The sequence below is a fragment of the Rhinolophus ferrumequinum genome, chromosome 2 (assembly GCF_004115265.2).
Source record: "Rhinolophus ferrumequinum isolate MPI-CBG mRhiFer1 chromosome 2, mRhiFer1_v1.p, whole genome shotgun sequence".
NCBI lineage: Eukaryota > Metazoa > Chordata > Mammalia > Chiroptera > Rhinolophidae > Rhinolophus > Rhinolophus ferrumequinum.
Genome location: NC_046285.1, coordinates 91,059,147 through 91,066,053, shown reverse-complemented (window position 1 = coordinate 91,066,053; position 6,907 = coordinate 91,059,147).

Sequence of the window (6,907 nt, the reverse complement as noted above, 5' to 3'; positions counted from 1 at the left end):
CTGCAAGACATGAAGAGTGCCAGTTAAAAGACAGCAGCAGATATGACAAAAATAAAGTGCAGTTAATAACGATATTAAAAATACAAAGCAAATTGAATTCAGTAATGGATTGAATATAGTATAGTCTTCCAATCACAGGAGAAATGAAATTATATGTTTGTGAAATTTTCTATTTTATGTGAACTGGTACATCATCTCAATGTAGAATATGATAAAACATTTTAATTTGAAAAATTAATTTGAAATTAATTTTTGAATTAAATTTGAAAATTTAATTTGAAAAATCTATCATACACATAACAAACACACATAGACACATACAAATAAAGGGTTAGAATGGAATATTAGAAACACTATCGGAAAAAAAAACCACCCTGTTTTATTTATTTTTTTTTAGTTTTTTCAGTCTCATTGATATCTCAGTATCTACCTTTGGTTATTACACTCTCCTCAGACTTCTTTCATACTAAATGCTAAAGGTTGTTGGATTTCCCCCTTTGTCTGACTAAACTCACCATCATGGTTGTCATCCAGTCTCATTGCTTTAAATACCATGTCATTCCTGATGACTCTCAAATGGCTGCCCCCCAACAAGATTTGCCTCTTGAAATCCTGTCTTCCATATTTAACTAGCCTCTCCACGTAGATGTCTAAAGACAACTCACATCTTCAAAAAATGTATATCCAATATGTGATCTTATTAACATGACTATTACAACCTTTTCCAATTCACATCATAATTACCCTGGAACATTGCCATAGCTTCCTGTTTAAAAACCTATATTCAAGTTTTTAATGCTATATAGCAAATCACCCAAAAATGTTGTGGTGCAAAGCAATAATTCCATTATGCTTGTGGATTCTGTGGGCCAGGAATTAAGGAATATCTCAATTGGGCATTTTGAATCCCTCCTCTCCTATTTACATGGTTCTTTTCTATACCTTATAGCACTGGCTGTGTATTTTAAATGTAATGTTGAACAAAAGTGGTGAGTTTGAATATCTTTGCTTTGTCTCATATTAAAGGAGAATCAGTATTTGACCATTAAATATGGTGTAAATTGTAAGTTTTTGTTACATTTCTTTATTCAGGTTAAGGAACTTCCAATATATTTTTAGTTTGCTGCGATAGTCTTATCATGAATAGATGCTGAAGTATCATATTTTTAGTAAGTTGATAAACTATGTTCACTGATATCTCAATGTTATATCAACCTTACATTCTTTCAGTAGAACAGAAAATGTTCCAAATGACAGACTGGATAACTAGTTCCAATTTCAGACAAAACTCACACAGGAAAACAGTGCAGAGGGGAACTCTACTTTTTTCCTAGTTCATCATTTCTATCATATGCAGATATAAATAAGATTATTTAGAGGATCAAAGAAACAAAATTATATAATTACATGATTTATTACAGAAGATAACTCATCTTAAGTCAATGACAGAAGCATCAAGTATAGAATATCATGGAAGATCTCAAACAATATGGCCTATATTTATATATTTATACACATCCTATACACGTCCTTTCTCTTACTTTAGCCAGAATTTCTCCTTTTATGCTAAGAAGGCAATGTGCTACTTACATTTGGACCCTATTAGCCTTGTATACCCACATCTTTTTACTAATGTATTATTAAAATATGGGAAATCAAAATACTTTGGTCTTCTTTATAACTGTAGTTTGCATCTGCTCAGTCCTTATAAATGACCACTCTACTCTGTAGTTTAATTCCACTTTGGTTTTTGTGATTAAACATATTTGCAGAACTAGACTTTCTAAGATTACATTTAACCAGTTGATCTGGTTTCCTCCCACACTTTATAAATTATTTAGTGCAAGATGTTTTTCGTTTTTTTGTTTTTGTTTTTTCAGAGTTTTACTTCTTTTTTTAAAAAGTATATTTGGACACGGAGACATATATGTTTGTTTTGTTTTTTTTTTAAATCAACCCCCTTCATTTTATTCCCTACTATTCCTTGATAATGTCCTGTATTTTGTATTTTTTTGTTCTCTCACTGAATATTATAATAGACCGATACTGCATTTCCTGGTTATCTAATTCTTTCTTTATCTGTCTTTTAGTTAGTGTTTTATTTCACATTGTGGTATATCTTTCACTTGATATTTCAACTCTTTAATTGATTTATGGCCGTTGATTTTTTATTTGTTTTTCCTATTAGAATTTCTGAATCATGACTTTAGTAAGGTCTTGGGAATTGATAAACACAAGTGGCAATAGCCCTATGTAATTAAAAGTCTACTGGAAAAAACAGAGTCCATAATTCTGATAGGCAAAAGGTGGATATTTATTATATATCGAACTGGAAAATGGCAACAGGAATTAACAGTCTTGAGATAATAGGCATATACATTACTGTATTTGAGTCTACAACAGATCATGTGAAGGACAATGATACGATATCTAAAATAATAACTCTTTTTAAAAAATTACATTTGTTTTGCCTCTCATGGAACTGGTTAGCAAATACAAAATATTGAAATACTTGGTACTTAGTGAGTGAATTAATTAACTTTTTTCATTATATTTATTTACTACTTCAAAAGCACCATTACATTGACTTGTTTTGGCATCTAGTTCATGAAAGTATGTCACATTGATCATATCAAGGTGTATAATAATATTTTAATAATGTATAATACTTTACACCACTTAAATATTTGACATGTTTATAAATAAAAGATACATAAAGTAAAACTAATAATTAATAATATTTTGTTGAGTCACCTTTATATAATGATGCATGTACCCAGCTTTGCTTGTATTTAAGTTATGAACATTTCCCAAAGTCAGTAAATTTGTTTGAACATATTATTTTTAATACCTGTAAACACTTCTGTCATCTATATCAACCTGACTTTTCCAATACGATTTTCACCTTTTAAATCACTTTTGTCATCTCTAAACTTTGCTATTATAAATAGAAATTAGAATCACACAAATTATAATAAAACATATTCTATTATATTCACAAATATCTTATGTAAAACTTTTCCATACATATTGATATATTTGCCACAGTGTGTATAGAACAAAAGAAACAAGTTATCTTGTGTTAAATTTCTTGGTTTATGCTCAAAGTGCTTGCTTATACAAATCTCATCAGAATTAAATTTAATTACATGTAATTGTATTTTTATAGGAAAATTACACATCATTTGAATTCACTTCATTGCATTTTATATGCATATTGATCTAAAATATACTTTAATAAAATCAGCTATTTTAAAATATAACTTTCAATTTTCACTTATTAATTTTTGAAAACAATTTCAGAGAAATATACAAAATATCCAACACATACTATTCAAAGAGAATTCTCATTAATTTCCTTACTTAAGTGATCATGCATTTACTTAGGAGTTCAATAAAGCTTATCATGATATGCTTCTGTATATGAGGCTTTTTGGAGTACCTCAGCATGAAGTTTCATGGTTTGTTTGCAAACATTTGTTTTAGAGATAGAAATTGTCATCATGAAAATAGAGTTCTACCAGACAGATAATGAAAAACAACATAACTCTTCCATCTCTGACCTCTCTAATTCCCATTTTCCATTTTACTAGCTAAGAACTAGTGACCCTCATTTTTTGCAATCAAATGACCAACCCTAAATTCATTTTTTGCCTCCTACATTTTCTCATTCCCTGGTGTTTTTATATTAATAAATAAAAACACAATATGTAATTAAGAAAATTCAGTAACATGGGAAAAAGAAGTCAATGTTTGAACACTATTGAGTACATGCATATTAGGTACGTGCAGGAAATATTATTTCGCCTTATTTGTGCATTAATGGAAGACCTAGCTATTTTCTAATGACCCACTTTTGTTAACTGATCAGCTCTACTGAGAATATTAAAATTCTGTGGTTTTAGTTTGAATGCTAATATTCTATTCAGACATTTGAAACACTGTTTAAATTATAATTTATATTTGTTTAGAATTATGACAAATAATCACCTCATTCTTGAGCATAAAAGAGCATTGATTTTTTTCCCTCTTAAGTAGGAAAAATTTCCACATTAAAAACAAAAACATCCTGAAATATCACTTTAAAATATGAAAAACTGAAATACAATGTGAGATTTTGTTATTGTTTACAACAATAAAGTGGGCAAAAATTGTGTGTCACCCAATAAGGAATGCAGATAGATAAAAACATAAAAATCTGTAACATCAAATTCTCCAAAGTTGATTTTATCCTAACCAGCCACGCCTTGCCTCAAAATCCCAGAGGACATTTATGAACAGGCAGTGAAGTATGACTACATCATATTTTAATTCTATTTTGATATTGAACTCCAAAAATAAATATAAAATGTGACTGGGCTATGATTTTGCATAGCAAAATCTCGTGTTATCCAGGAGATATTAACCTCAGTAGGAAGGGTTGCCTTCGTCTATCCCGGGCTCACAAGCTTAAAATGGGGATCAAATGACATCATTGAAAAGAAAACAAATCCTAAATACATTTTAAGATTTCCCAAAAAGGCTTAGGAAAATGTGAGTGCACACGACATGTATCCAAAAGTCAACCTCAATAAAAAATTTGCCACAGAAAGAATTACCTAGTCAAGGCAGAGGGAAATACACAGATCCTGATCCATTGTTGATGCTTAGGGATAAAACAGGAGAAAAATAAAATAGGAACCTTTGTAATGTAAGCCAAAACTTATCCTGCCTGACTGACAGATTGACTGACTAAATAGTGTAGGGTTTTTTTTTGTTTGTTTGTTTGTTTGTTTTCTCTTCTTCTTCTGTAACTCTAGGGGAATTAACAGCTGAGTCGTTGTATTTTAGGAGTGTGGCTAATTTCCAGGATCTGGATTAGAGTAATAAAAATCATGGACTGTCAGAGAAATCAAACACTTTTTGGAGTCACTTCCTTGTCAGAGTCACTGTTTCTATTTGACTCAGGACTTTTAAGCATTTGATGTTGTTCCTAAAAGCCTATGAGATGAATTAGAGCAAAGTTATGAATAAATTAATGTTAAAGTCAATTTTAGCCAAGACAAGCAGCTATGCTAAAGAATTATGTAGGGTAGGTAAGATAATAGCAGAGTCAAATTCATGTCTCCCCACAGAAACAAAAGTCCTGTAAAATGTGTCTTCTTTTCCTTGTATTGATACTTATACCCTAAAAGTCTCCATCCCTCAGTCTATTTTAATATTCTGCTTCAATAATAAATCTACTTGCCTCATCTCCAAAGTTGTATTACTTTAAAACTCTCTCCTTGTAGCTTAGTTTTTCAAAGTGCCTAGAATTAATGATACACAATTTCCTAGCCTGAACTCAAACTTTTTTAAAGAGCTGTTTTAATTATTTTCCTTTTTTTCCTACTCTCATTCTTTTCTCAAGTCACTGCACTTTGACTTTCATTTTCCCCTTGTCACCAACATTATTATGTTTTGATTACCGATAACTTCCATGTTAAGAAACGCCAGTGTCTTCCTTTGTGTTACAATATTGAACAACTTTCTACCATTATTTGATGCAGAAGATAGTTCATATGTTCTTGAAATATTTTAATATTTATTTTCAAGATACCAATATTGTGCTTTTCTTTGCTCTCCTTCTTAACGTTTTTTAAAAATTATTTATAAGCCTTTTGTTTAAGAAAATTTGATATATTTATATCAATATAGAAAAAAATATATATACAAATACTCATATTTATAAGCACATTAAATACTACTGTGTCATAACAGCAGATCATACTTTACAACCCTTAACACAACTTTATATGGAACACAAAATAAGCTCATCTGAATTACCATGTATTGAAAACACATTTAAGGATTTGAGAATACAAGGATTGTAAATAAGTAGGAAAGAAATTAAGATGGAAGTATCAACAATCAGCTTGGCGTTGCAGATGTTGTCTACATTTATTTTCTTTGTCCAACTAGAACCTGCTAATAATCTTTGTGTTTTAAATTTACTGGGGTGACAATTGTTAGTAAAGTTACATAGGTTTCAGATATACAATTCTGCAATACATCTATATATCACATTGTGTGTTCACCACCCAGAGTCAGTTCTCCTTCTATCACCATATATTTGATCCCTTATACCCTCATCTACCACCCCCTACCCCACACCCGCTGGTAACCATTAAACTATTGTCTATCTATGAGTTTTGTTTCTTCATTTGTTTGTCTTGTTCTTTTGTAGTTTTTAGTTTTATGTGCTACATATCAGTGAAATCATATGGTTCTCGACTTTTCTGTCTGAGTTATTTCACTTAGCATTGTAATCTCAAGATCCATCCACGTTGTTGCAAATGGTCCTATTTCATCTTTTCTTATGGCAGAATAGTATTCCATTGTGTATACCACAACTTCTTTATTCATCTATCGAAGGACACTTTGGTTGTTTTCATGTCTTGGCCACCATAAATAAAGCTGCAATGAACATCAGAGCACATATATCTTTACGGATAAATGTTTTTAGATTCTTTGGGTAGATACACAAGAGAGGGATTCCTGGGTCACATGGCAATTATTTTTAATTTTTGAGGAATCTCCATACTGCCTTCCATAGTGGCTGCATCAAACTGCATTCCCATCAACAGTGTCTGAGAGAATTGGAAAGCCACATGCAAAAGAATGAAACTAGACTATTATCAGTCACTGATAATATTAACTCAAAATTAACTCAAAATGGATCTAAGACCTAAACATAAGACCTGAAACAATAAACTGCACAGAAGAAAGCATAGGTACTAAACTTACGGACCTTAGGTTCAAAGAGGATTTTATGAATTTGACTTCAAAGGCAAGGGAAGTAAAAGCTGAAATAAGTGAGTGGAACTATATCAAACTCAAAAGCTTCTGCACAGCCAAAGAAACCATTGGCAAAATAAAGAGGCAACCA